A 14,067-nucleotide genomic window follows, 5' to 3' on the forward strand; every position below is an offset into this window, starting at 1 on the left:
AAGAGCTATTAATTTTTCTTTTCCAGAAGAGCTATTAATTTCGTTTTGGTATTTTGCGTTGGTTCACTATAAATGGAGTTTCACTTTTCGAATTGCTGCCACGAAATATTAGAGCCTGTTTGATATTTAAAGAAATTAACTAATGAAGAATACGCCTGAATGTATGTATTTTTCTCGCAGTGTGAAAAAACAGTGGTACCTAGAGACATCCAATTTTGAATAACGTAGTCCTCCATTCGAATATGGGCATCTGAAAGCCCAAATTTGGAATTTGTTTTATTATCTATTCCATATTTTGTAAAACCTTAGAGAAATTTTGATTAACAAACTCAACGATTTGAAAGCGAGCAATGGCAACACTGTACGGAAAAAAGAAAACATTTTTATCTCCAGCAGGCGAGACAATGTACCGGAAATTCTAAAGATATGCTCTTTTTAAATTGTTTTGTGATATTGCTGTTGAGTTGAATTTTATGATTTAAGTGCGAAGAACATGATAAATAAAGGTAACACTCAAAACGTTAAAAAAAAGGCTCCTTTGGGTGTAATATAAAATCTGAAAGCTTTCAGTTTCTTTTTATATAATAAAGTTTATCTTATAATATTCTTAACATCTAAGGAAATACGTTTTAAAACACAAAGGAAATATTAATATATATTTTATCGTTAAAGTGGGAAATCGTAGTTAGAGTACCAAGCCATTTCGTGAAATAATTGATAATCGCCTGGAAACAAACGCAGGTAGGAACTACTAGTGTCCAGCAATTTTACCGCTCAGTCGCTGGTGGGCCTCAAAAAGTATGATTCAGCCCGCTTGTTAGTAAGAGTTACTATGTTGCAGATGATTACAGTTAACGTTTCGAATTCAGACATTTACGAGCAATATTTTTGTAGCAGAAACTACTCGAAGATCGATTATAAAGAAATCATTCCGGTCATTTGCTACAGATTAAAGTTTAAACAGCGTCAGTGTGTCAATAAAAATATTTGTTTGGTAAAAAGGTGTATTATCAAGTTATTTGCAATTCCAAAGGCCATTTTAATAATCCCTGTTGTAACAAGATTTTACCTGATTTTGCATGGTGTATATTTAGTTAAATTTTTCATTTAAAATTTTAACTGTCTAGTATCTGATAATTAATAAAATAACTAATCGAGGAGCGAATATTATACACTTTTATACATTGACTTGATGAGTTATTTCACAAAATAACTAGCTATTCTTTGAAATAACGGAATTGTGCTATTTATCGGTATCACTTACATACCGGGTGATCAAAAAGTCAGTATAAATTTGAAAACTTAATAAATCACGGAATAATGTAGATAGAGAGGTAAAAATTGACACACATACTTAGAATGACATGGGGTTTTATTAAAACAAAAAAACAAACAAACAAAAAAAAAAAATACTGTTATCGGGCCTTTTTTCTTCGAGGAAATGCGTGATTCCGGTTTTGTAACTGCTACCGTGACGGGTGAGAGGTACGCCGATATGTTACAAAATCGCATCGTCCCCAGCCTGGCTGATAAACACCTGCTGGAACGTACGATTTTTATGTAGGATGGCGCTCCACCCCATATTGCTAGACGCGTGAAAGATCTCTTGCGCGCGTCGCTTGGTGATGATAGTGTGCTCAGCAGCCACTTTCGTCATGCTTGGCCTCCTAGGTCCCCAGACCTCAGTCCGTGCGATTATTGGCTTTGGGGTTACCTGAAGTCGCAAGTGTATCGTGATCGACCGACATCTCTAGGGATGCTGAAAGACAACATCCGACGCCAATGCCTCACCATAACTCCGGACATGCTTTACAGTGCTGTTCACAACATTATTTCTCGACTACAGCTATTGTTGAGGAATGATGGTGAACATATTGAGCATTTCCTGTAAAGAACATCATCTTTGCTTTATCTTAATTTGTTATGCTAATTATTGCTTTTCTGATCAGATTATTGCTTTTCTAATTATTGATTTTCTAATAAAACCCCATGTCATTCTAAGTATGTGTGTCAATTTTTACCTCTCTATCTACATTATTCCGTGATTTATTAAGTTTTCAAATTTATACTGACTTTTTGATCACCCTGTATATTTATCCCAGGGGGTGGGGGCTATTTCTGCTGAGCTACTCAGTATTATTTACGTGCGGCAAAGCGTATTAGTGAAGAAATCTGTGTTTTTAAGGACATGCATTCTATTTCTCGTTATTTATCGTAAATGCACTTCTGATAGTAAATTAATCTGTCTATCATGTAAATTAATCATGTTAGCGTTCGTTTGCAGTCGTTTGACATCTTTTTACCGGCAGGCCTTGCGAGAAAAGTTTATGTAAACATTTAGAATACTGAATGTAACGTACTATATATTTTTTGCTTACTAGGTTTAGTTTATTCTTTTTCTAGGATTACCTGACTAATTATACTTTGTTTATAATTCAGTCTAATATGCTTATGTACGAGATGTGTTATGAATTAAAATTAGAAAAACTTGAACAACACGGTCTTGCGAGAATCTCGTTTATTCTTTAGTGTAATAATATTATTTTTTCAGTGGTATTATCCTTCTATTATTAGATGTAAAGTGAATGAAATTATGCCAGTAAAATGTTTTAAAATCAAAAACAAATTTCGGCGGAAAATTAAAGTTATAAATTCTAAATGCAAACAAAGGAGTGAATTTTAAAGTTATCAGATAATTTTTGCAGTTTTGCAGAAGAATTTTTATGTTTTGCAGAATAGAAAATGATGTTTAGTTTTGTTAGTATTAATTGTTATAACTGAAATACTGCAACTTAAACAGATAATTTAGACTTAATTTTCTAATTTATTTTGATCATGTATATTTCATGTGTCATAAGTCTTTAAAAATGAACTTAATTCTCATCCTATTTATTAACACTTTTTTTAAAGGAAAAAAAGTCGCATTTGTTTTGCTTAGTTGTTGCACACGAAGATACATGCCTGTATATAGAGACAGAAAGAGTAGTTATCATGTTTACTTGCAGACTTTTTCCTCCTTTTTACTAATATTATAGTATGAAATTCGAGGGGAAAATTAAACAATCAATTTAATTTTGAAGGATGTGATTACAACACTAACAGTAATTGATTAGTACAGATCGTAACTAATCAAAAGTATTCATGAATGAACTACTGGTAACTATAATATTATTATTTAAAAGAAACCTACATTTCAATAAGAATGCTTAGTAGTATTAACATTTCAGTATCTGATAATAATAATTTTCCTTCCTACTTCCCTGTACCACGAATTTCACTCTTATTATTGTCCACTGTTACTCCCTAGACCTCAAAGCGTTTAATGCATCTGGAACTGCAGTTTGCGTCATATTCTACAGCAGGGATGTCAAACTCATAGGTACACTTGGGCCAAACAAACAAGGTTTATCTTTAGGCGGGCCGCAAGAAATACTAGAACTTTAGGCGGCCGCAAAAAATACATTTTTTCGTTTAATTTTAATACCACTTGGTTTTGATATAGACATACTGAATACAAAGGGCTGGAATAAACACGGTTAACGTTAAAAAGTTAACAAAAATTTATTCTTTCCACAAGAGATAAATCAAAATACTGAAATATTTCTTCAAAAATATTCTAACAATATCACAAAATGTCAAACGTTTATCAAAAATCAATTCAAAACAGAGAAACTAATTCTATCTAACAGCGAAATCGCTACAAATCAATCACAGCATTAAGTAAACAAACAGTTCGCTAGAACTACAGCTACTACTGAGATGAGTTGTTTGTTCTCGGCTTTTATAAGCTTTATAATTAATTTCTCGAATATGCTGGAAACATCTATAAATATCTGGATTTTTGTGGATGGCAACAGCAATTACGAGATATTTATTTATTAGGTATTAAATGCACGCGCTGTTCTATTTTTAACCTTCCAACGCAGCTGTCTTTTCAAAAATCGTCTGCGTTGCTAAGGCAACATGAAGCAAATCTAATTACAATTCTAAATAAAAAAAACTAACTAAATAAATAACTATGAAATCCGTAACAATATGAATTAAGTAATAATTAATAATAAAGCAAAGTGCATGCACCAATATATCGTACAAAACTATGATTGGAAAACTGAGACCATGAGTTGGGCCACATTCGGCTATCGGGGAATGCGTACAAGTTCTGAGTGCACGTGTCCCCCAATAGCCGAAGGTAGCTGAACGCAAGCTACTCACACGCATTTGTAATTTAAGTAGTGTGTGTGTCAGCTCGCTGTGAGTAATCTAACAACACTGAATAAATTATCGTTAATTACTTAGCAGTAAACATTTCATTTTTTTCTTCGTCGATATGTTATTTTATTATTATTTGCCGATATATTGGCCGGGCCGCAAAAATATTTGTTGTGGGCCGCATGCGTCCCGCGGGCCGCGAGTTTGACATCCTTGTTCTACAGCATGCAAGTTAACACCGTTCAGTTTGTCCTACCACGGGCAATAATCTTCAGAATTACCATATTGCCTTGCATATTGCTAAAAAAAAAAAAAAAAAAAAAAAAAGAAAGCTGGGGGGGGGGAAGGTTGTCTGAGTCCCGGTGATTCATTTGAACCAATATGTAATATTGTTTTAGAAATTTAAGGTAATAAATATAATATTTTTCCAATGCTAGAACAGTTTGAGAAATTTATTGACGTTATAAATTCTGAATATAAGTATAGTGTATATTGTATTTAATATCTAGGATGGCTTCATTTATGAAAAGATTTGCATACTTGTTGTTTTCGTACAATGAACCTTCTCTAAGCTAGCTACGTGTGATTCCTGAAGATTTTGATCTTTAATGAAAGTGGGCATCCTAGAGAAGTTATGCTTACTAATTAGTTATTTTATGAGGAATACTGGTTAAATTTAAAAAGTGAATTATAAGAAAAATATGATTAAAAGTGTTATGTAGCATATGTTTAAAATATCTTTTAAAATAATTTTTATAAGCATTTTAAGAGTATGATTTTAAAATAAATGTTGTTTTTTCTTTATTTAGAGGATATGGTTTACATGTGCAAAGAGCGAAAAACCATTCATTCATTTTTTCCAAGCAGTCGAAACGAATTTGTATGGAAATGTTATATTGTGTTATTCTTTAATATATTCTTTTTTCAGGTTTTATGTAAAGTTTATGAATTGAATAATAAATTATTTTTACTTCTGTATTTTAATTAGCATGTTATTTTCTTCATTGTTTTTACATAAATGCAACAGTAAAGTACTTTCACAATAAAATTATAATTTCAATAAACTTTATTAATTAACATACTGTAATATAGATACATAAGGCATAAAGTTTGTTTTCTGTTGTCGCATGTACATTTCACAATTTTGTATGCAATCTCGAAATTTATAATTACTAGGAATACTTTTTAATATCACTTTCTAAACGGTATTGTTTTTGAATTAAAATGAATCTTTTAAGAATTTTTTTTGGGTGGTGGTGCATAAAAAAGGCAAGTTACATTTATGTTTTTCATTGAACCTTATTTGTAATTATGCTAAGATTTTATAGTAATATCAAGAAAACAAATTTTAAATATTAGAAAGTAGTACTAAATTAAATTAAGAAATAAATTTATTTGTATTTATAAAAGATCAGTAGCAGATGACAAACAAAGTCGAAAGGCGAAGTTTCTAACACTTTCTGAAAATATCTAATATTTTTTATGCAGTATGTATTGAAAATTTACACCTGTCACTTCGAAATTTGTAGGCAACGTTGTGATGCCTACATTGGTTAATATGCAATTTACATTTAGTTACATTTGGTTAATATGCAATTTTGCTATGTGAGAAATAGTATTTTAAATTTTGAAAGATGATAGTGTCATTTTCAGCATAGAAAGAAAACAAGGCAACTTTTGGAGGAATATAATTATTAAAAAAATGAATTTTTTTTGTGTGTGTGCGCGTGTCATGAAATACAAAAATAGTAAATATGTACAAGGCAATTGATTAACCTCTGTACCTGCTTTTAAATTACTATCTTTTATTTCTATTCATTGTTGATTAGTTTAATGTACCTTTATTTTTTAGCTTAAAATATTAATTTAATAGGAAAAATATAATCCAAATAACCAGGACAGTTTTCGAAAACACTTTAAAAAATATAGACTGTATTGTCGTCCAAGGCGAGCAGTGCATATGCATAGGCAAGTTAGCAATGCATGTACAAGTTAAAAATTAGCAACAGAAAGTAGTTTCTTGCAGTGAAAAATCTTCAAGCTGCCGCAATTTTAGGCTTAGACATTTTGATGTCTGCATGAGATAAAATTAAATACTGAAACTCTGTTTTACAGAAAATTTAACTGTTATCGGAAGCTTATCAGTAGAACTACGTATCTTGTCCATTCCCTGGCCATAAATGAACAGATTATTTGGATAATTAAACCAGCACGATTTATTACGATGTTGGATCTGAAGTTTCAAACTCTGAAGTTAGTTGTGAATAGCTTTGATGCGGATGCTGATACTTCGATTCAAATTAAACATAATGTTTTCCCCACAGACAAAATTGAAGGAAATCTTGCGTATATAAGATCTAATTTCAGGTTTCTAATTTCAGCTTGTAGAGTTCTTCACTTTGTAAATGCTAAGTTATTGTTGAACGTGAAGAATCTTAAGAACTGTTAAGCGAATAATCGCTTGAGTTCGTGTGACAAGAAACAACAAGATGAAAAGGTAAATAACCCTTTATTATTCAACTAAGATTTAACAGTACTCCGTCTTGGAGTGTACAATAAAAGCCGACACTTGTACTTGAACTTAAGAGGCTAAGAATTAAACTAAAACTAATCTAAACTAAAGAGATATAGCCGAAGCTATCAAGATTCTAACCGAGTTGGCGTTAACGCTAACTGACTGCGAAGCTATCAAGGGCCTGAGTACGGCCGAGCGTAATAACAGCTTTGAGAGAGAATAGCCCAAAAGGCTTAAGTTGAAGTTAAGAATTTGACAGGAAAGGAACTTTAACTTAAAATTTAACTGTTAATAAAATTAACATAATTCTTACAAGCTGTTGAATCCTTACAAGAGCAAACTTAAACTGTGAAGTCAGTGTGAAAGTGAATAGTGATGATTTCTTGATGCGAATGCTACTTTTCCGATCCAAAATTCAGAGAATATGACCCACAGATAAAACTTAAGGAAATCTTGCTTGTATCAGATTTAATTTTAGGCCTGTAGTTTCAACTATTAAATCTTTACAAGAGCCAAATTATGTAACTTTTGATGCAATAAATTACGGTGATAAATTGGGTGTCTTTAAAAAAAAACAACATTAAAGTTTCAAATATTGTATTTACTAAATTCAGCACTATTTTGACTAAAAACTGTAGCTTCCAAACTATGCAGAAAATATTCCTCATCTATGACAGGACGAGAAGAGTATTTTGAAAGTGAAAAAGCGTTAACGAAAAGGGATGCAATTTTTTTTTATAAATGATATTCCAAAGTCTGCAAGAGATGATGAGAATCTTCTCACGATATAAAATCTTATAACCTAACAACGGAAAATCTTTCTCTTCCGACGCATTAAGGAACACATAAGCGTAATTGTAATATATTTGTATAAGATTGAAATTTCAGAAGAAAAAATAATATTCAGACGGAGGGTATGTGTAACTGTTTGTATTTTAATTTATTTGTCAATATTTGTGTGTCTTTTTTCATATTGGTTCTTATTCATTGGTTTTAAGGGTATTTTTCGACCATTTTAAGAGCATTTTCAGTAGGTTTTTAGATCATCAAAATCCAGACCCTGCGGATGACTATTTGGTCCAGTTGATATAACGAGTTTGACATTCCTACATTGCTTCATTTGTTTCTTCGACCTGCTGTCCAGAAACCCTGTTTTGAAGAAATAAATTGCATATATTGAAACTTGTGTATCTACATTATATGCAAAATAATTTTATTTCTTACATTCTGCCCGTTAATAACAGAGGAATTTAAGATCAGATTTCCTGAATATGAGATATTGGAGTAACCTAGGGATAAGGAGAGAAGCGTTTTACTAGGATCGATATGAAATTCACGCATGTCGTATAATACAAGAAAAATACTGAACGTTTCGTTTCTTATAAATGATCAAAATTCCGTTTCAAACCTATTTAGTTTTATTCTTAGTGAATTTAAATTATGGTACTTTCCTGAAATCTCTTATTTCCCTTCCCATTTCCTCGCAAGATGCAAATTAAGTAGGTGAATGGGAGTATTTAAACAGCTGGAACGAAAAAGCTAGAAAGAGCATGATTTCGCCAATGAACGCCCATGTTTGCTAGTTTTTTCTGCAGCTATAAAACTTAATAGCGGCTACGCTTTCTTGCAATCGAGTTAGTATCCTAGCAGTGAAGGTTTCTGAGTCAGAATGTTAGATTTAACTGAATTGTGTACTCTAGCAATAAATCTTTACATTTTAAATTTATTTGTAAATTAACTTTTAAAGTTCTCACCGCAAGTAATCGGTGCTGTTTTTGTACGCAGTAAGTCCAAGCCTTCTAGTAAACAGCTTGTGATAAACAAAAGGGGTGTGAAAAGGGTGTAAATTGTAAATTTACACCCCTTTCCTGGTTTTGTTCATCTTCACGCTTGTGCAAGAATTCGCAAGGTTTAACACCTAAACAGATATAGTTACCACTTAATGATAGCGAAACGTAAGACATCTCACAACCGTAGATGAATTCTCTTGAAAATTCGTAAAATACATCCTTCGATAATTAAGATACAATAACACGAAAAACAAATATTAATTTAGGAGTCTAAAAGCAAAAATCAGTGATACTTTAAACTTCCCGGTATGGCTCCGCTACGTAGACGATACATTTACCCTGTTTGAAGGTAATAAAGATGATTTAAATAAATTTCTTTCAACAATGAATTCCATTGATCCTGCTCTTCAGTTCACTTTTGAACTTGAGACTTGCAATTCTCTCCCGTTACTCGAAATTCTGGTGGTCACAGGTAACACATCCAACTTCAGTACTACGGTTTACCGCAAATCTTCTTTGGTTTGCCTTCCTCCACACTTCAAATCCTGTCTTCTGACTAAACAAAAGTTAGCTTTATTTTATTCTTATGTTTTCCGTGCTCTTCAAATTTGCTCCTCCAAACTATCCCTTGATGAAGAACTAAATTATTTAAAAGCAATAGCTATTGACGGGGGCTTTTCACCCAACATTATTTATCAAGCAGTTAAAAAATTCTCATCTTAACATCCCAAAAGACACACTCTTGTCTTAGGAGATTATACAAATTCTATTGTCATTCCCTTCTTTACATCAATTAGCTATAAAGTTGCACGTATTTTGCAGAAATTTAACTTTCGGGTCGTTTATTCTCCCATCAATAATATTCCGAGTTCCATACTCAAGGACCCCATTCCGGATAGGAATTCCTTTGGTACTTACAGGATTCCTTGCCAGTGTGGCTTAATTTACATTGGCCAAACTAAGAGAGCCTTAAAATTTCGAGTTAAGGAACATGATGCTTATGTTAGATAGTCCGAAAATCACACTTTCAATTTTTCTGCTACCAAAATTATTCAAAAAACATCTTCCATGGGTGAACTGGATTTTCTAGAGGCATTTCACATTCAAAAAAATCTTTCTGTTCTAGTTAATGACCCTAATTCCAATCCACTTTTGTCTTCAGCCTTTAAAGAAATTATGTTTTAGTTCTGGTTTCATCAACAGATGGCGCCAGTGGCTTATCTTATGTAAAAGTTATCTTATGTAAAGTTATCTTATGTATGGCTTATCTTAAGCGCCAGGCTTTCTTATCTTATGTAATCATTATACCTTATCTGATTCATTTGCAGCTGAGGATGATGATTCGGTAAAACCATCGAAATTAGTCCTGTGAAAATTTGAAAATATAACGCTGATTTTTGCTGTTTGACTTCTAAATTAATACATCCTTCGATTTGCGTAAAATTATTTACTTTTACTTAATGGATAAAGTTTTAAAGCAAGGGTTCCCAATCGTATGTCCGCGGGCACCATGGCGCCTGCCTATCGTTTAACATGTGCCCGTTGCTGTGTGATCACAATAGAAATGTTTTAGTTTTCAACAAAATTCTATGTGAACGTTTTTCATCTTTAATGAAGTAGAAATTACGTCCAACACAGAGAAAAGCACAAAAGTAAATCAAAAGTAAATGCTACCGATCTCTTTTTTTTTATGTGCATGCAACTCTGTCCAACTATAAATTCACCTTGGAAAAGTAAATGGTGCTCGACGTCCAACAGATATTCTAAAATGTACTCTTAAGGACAAAAAGATCGTGGACCCCTGTTTTACTACATGTAGAAGGTTGTCGGTGATTGTCGCGAGAAAAAGTATTTTATCATCTCTATGAACTTAGCGATAAAATACGACTATTTTTTTAATGAAGTCACAATTTCAGCTGAAACACCTTTTTTTTACGATTTTTCATGGTCATTTCAGACAGCTTACTTGACTGATAATTTTACCAGTTTAAATGAACTGAGTTGAAGCCTACAAAGGTGTAGCTGTAAATAGATTCAAGGCTGAGGATAAAATAAAAGTTATTATAAAAGAATTTGTTTTGTGGTCAAAACCAGTTATCAACTGCATATATGAGTCATTTCCAACATTTAACGGTTTTACAGAAACATCCAATTAAAATCTTTAAGATGAAGAAGGGCAGATTTTAGTTGAAAATTTAAAACTCTATAAATGAGCTTTAGGAAATATTTCTGCTGTCCTGATTTTGAAAACAACTAGATTAAAGATCCGTTCAATATAGAAGAAAGTGATACAAAATATTTATCTGCATCTCAAGAAGATAGTCTCGTTGAGTTATCGTGCGATACCTCTTTAAAACGCCAATTTAAAAATATGGAATTCACAAATTTTTGGTTGAGTCTTATCGGATTATTCTACACTCGTGAAAAAAGCCTCGAAGAAGTTAATACCGGTGGGCACATAATTTACTTACGTGAATAGATTTTTTCTGTATTTCTTTATGTAAAATCAAAGTTCAGAAATAAACTTTAACATTCCAGCATCGAACCAAACCAGTTCTTGAAGTAGCATTATTTTCCACATACTAAAAATAGAACTTAAAATTTTAGGAAATTTAATAAAAACTCTCAATAATAATCTAGCTTAATTTAATCTAGCTTAATTTTTGTAAGATTTTAGTTCTTTGTTACATTTGCCTAGCCATTGGAAATTTAAAAAAAAAAAAAAAAAAATCTAAATTTTAATTATTAACCTCTTAATTTTCATTAATGTTTTAATTAATTGAAATCAGTATTTTGTAAGTTTAGTTCAAGAAACGTTACCAACCTGCTGTGTGAATTTATTACAATAAAATACCTGTTAAGACAACAAATCATAAAACAATACCTCTGATTATATACTTCGTTCTAATGAAATTTGCAATGCGTTGTGCGTTAATTCAAGTTTTCCTTTCTTTATGAACGTACAACATTATATATATATATAGATATATACTAAACTGCGGAAGGACTAAGTGATTAGTATCAAGCAACCGTATTTTACAATTGAAATATTTCTGTAGAGATCGGTAAGAAATAATTTCTCAAAAGGGTATCTCAAGTGCAAGAACCGCAGCTGTAAGCAAAAACGTGGCGCCATCTCTCGAAATTTATGTCAACAATTTTCTTACCCGATGTTTCCTATATTTAAATAATTTCACGGGTTAACGAAAGCCTTAGCAAAAAATAAATGATATTGCTTTCTCATGAATGTATTCATGAATGCTGACTTCTGATATGTACTTAGATTTTGTCACTTCAGACACTTTATGAGTGATGTCACTCGTTAACATGAAGGCAGATCTGGATTAACCATTAAGCAAAATAAGCAGGATACATAAAGGCATCAAGAAAAAGGAGCACCAAAGAAAGGGGTTCTTAGGAGCTGAAGAAAGGAAGCAGAACTCAAATTTTCCATTTCCGGTTTTATCATGGAATATATGATTCAGGTAAATCAAGACAGAGAGGGAAGGAACTAGAAAAAGCAGGTATAAATTAATGTGGGAGCTGCAAAATCACCAAAGTGTTTAGTGCCTCAAAAAGTTTTAATCCGGCTCTACATGTAGGTGTAAATTAGAGCACAGATGAAAAGAATACAAAGATGTTTTTCTTATACTTGTACTTTACTTATACTTTTAAAGATTTCATCGCAAAATGCCAACACGAAAACAATAATCCCTCAGGGACAAATCTCCTTTGAACTAATAAAAATAGCATTGCCAAACATAAAATACATTATTTCCGATCCCAACAATTCGTGGAAAGCCACTGTTCGACTGTTCTCATCTTCGTACGGTTTAATCAGCCGAAATACTAACTAAAAACTCTGAAGCGCTAATTTTCGTAATCATTTTACCGAGTGGCAACAGTCTCACGCGCTGTAGATAAAAATGCTTTATTTCGAAAAGTGTTGCTACTGCTCGCTTTCAAATCGTAGAGTTTATTAATCAAAATATTATAAGTTTTACATAATCTATAAGAATGTCTATGTGTGTGTTCGTTTGTTGGCGTTATTGATTTCTGATCAATTATCATAAATTTTTTGCCACATTTAATCGGCTAAAGTTGAGTATAGGTGAAATAGCGGATGGAACTTGAGAGCATTTACGACCATATGATTAGAAAGACGAAAAATCATTCAAAATGCGTGCCATTGTTGCTGATATATAATGAGAGAGAATTAGCTTAGTTTTGTATCGAAATTTTTTATGTGGGTTACATATCGCATCAGACTGAAAAATGTATGACTATGAATCCTACTTTTTTGCATCGCTATTAGAGAAGGATTACAGCGGTATTGTTTTCTCTGTTGTTAGATGCATTACTCTCAATCTAACTTAACTGGCATCGGGTACTTCCGCTAGTACTGATGTATTATTTATCATCATCCTAATAATAATTATTACAAAAATAATAATGCTTATACATAAATAATCCAAATAATAATCCTTATTATGTATAATAATCACAAAATGACTGTTATTATTACCTTTATAAACATTATCATGAATTATGATAAAACAATGGATGTCCATTTCAAGTCAGAAGCAATGAGAAACAGCTTATCTCCAAAACAGCCTTCATGGGATGATTAGGACTTTCTCATGTTAAACATGACAGAAGTATTGGGAAACATTATGAAAAACACGGAAGTTCCAGTATGCTTGCTGATTTGTGCTGGATTAATAATACAGATGTTCTACTGGTTAAATGCAGCAGAAATTAGTCCTTTTAGACTGTTTCTTTCCTCTATGAGTATATAAATTTTAACAAGACCTCATACAAATTTTGAGTATGGTATCAAAATATTCTTTGCCTGATAGCAAGGTTCCGATTATACTTTAGAATTTGACAACAGAAACACTATCACATCTATCAGTGTTTCATGACAGACAGATGATGCTTGTGAGAACGAAAAATTAAAAAAAAAATATTACTCGGTTTATTCGAGATTAAAAAATAAAACCGAAATTAACGGCATAATATAAAAAAAGAACTCAAATCAAATACGTTAACAGTAAATTTACAGTGACCTTTTCATCGTTGGTGTAGCACTTTTATAGCACCATAAGTTTGGGATGCTCGATTTACGAAAAATCCAAACCTCAAAAATGCTTTACATTTTATGTAGACACGTAATAATTTTGTAGATGATTCGAACATTAGCAGATAGCATACATACAAAAGATGACATAATGACGGAGAAAAAGAAATTTGAAGAACGTTGACATAGATAGCAAGACACAGTTTTATTTCTTGAAGACTAATTTTGAGGACACATATTATTTTTTATGCATCACTATGGGTGCATTAAGGCTCCCCACTGTTTTTCGTTGCATGTACCACTTTCTCAGACAATGGACGATATAAAGAGTAATTTAGTGTGATGAGATATTGGTATTAAATTTTATGCAGTCTTTTTTCTATATAGGTACTACATTATTACATTATTAATTTTCTTAAACTTAGGATCACAAATATCATCCAAATTTTGATGACCTTTAATTTTTTTAAATA

Source organism: Stegodyphus dumicola, chromosome 2, assembly GCF_044657685.1.
Source record: "Stegodyphus dumicola isolate Sdum_Otavi_A_Nest chromosome 2, ASM4465768v1".
Taxonomy (NCBI): domain Eukaryota; kingdom Metazoa; phylum Arthropoda; class Arachnida; order Araneae; family Eresidae; genus Stegodyphus; species Stegodyphus dumicola.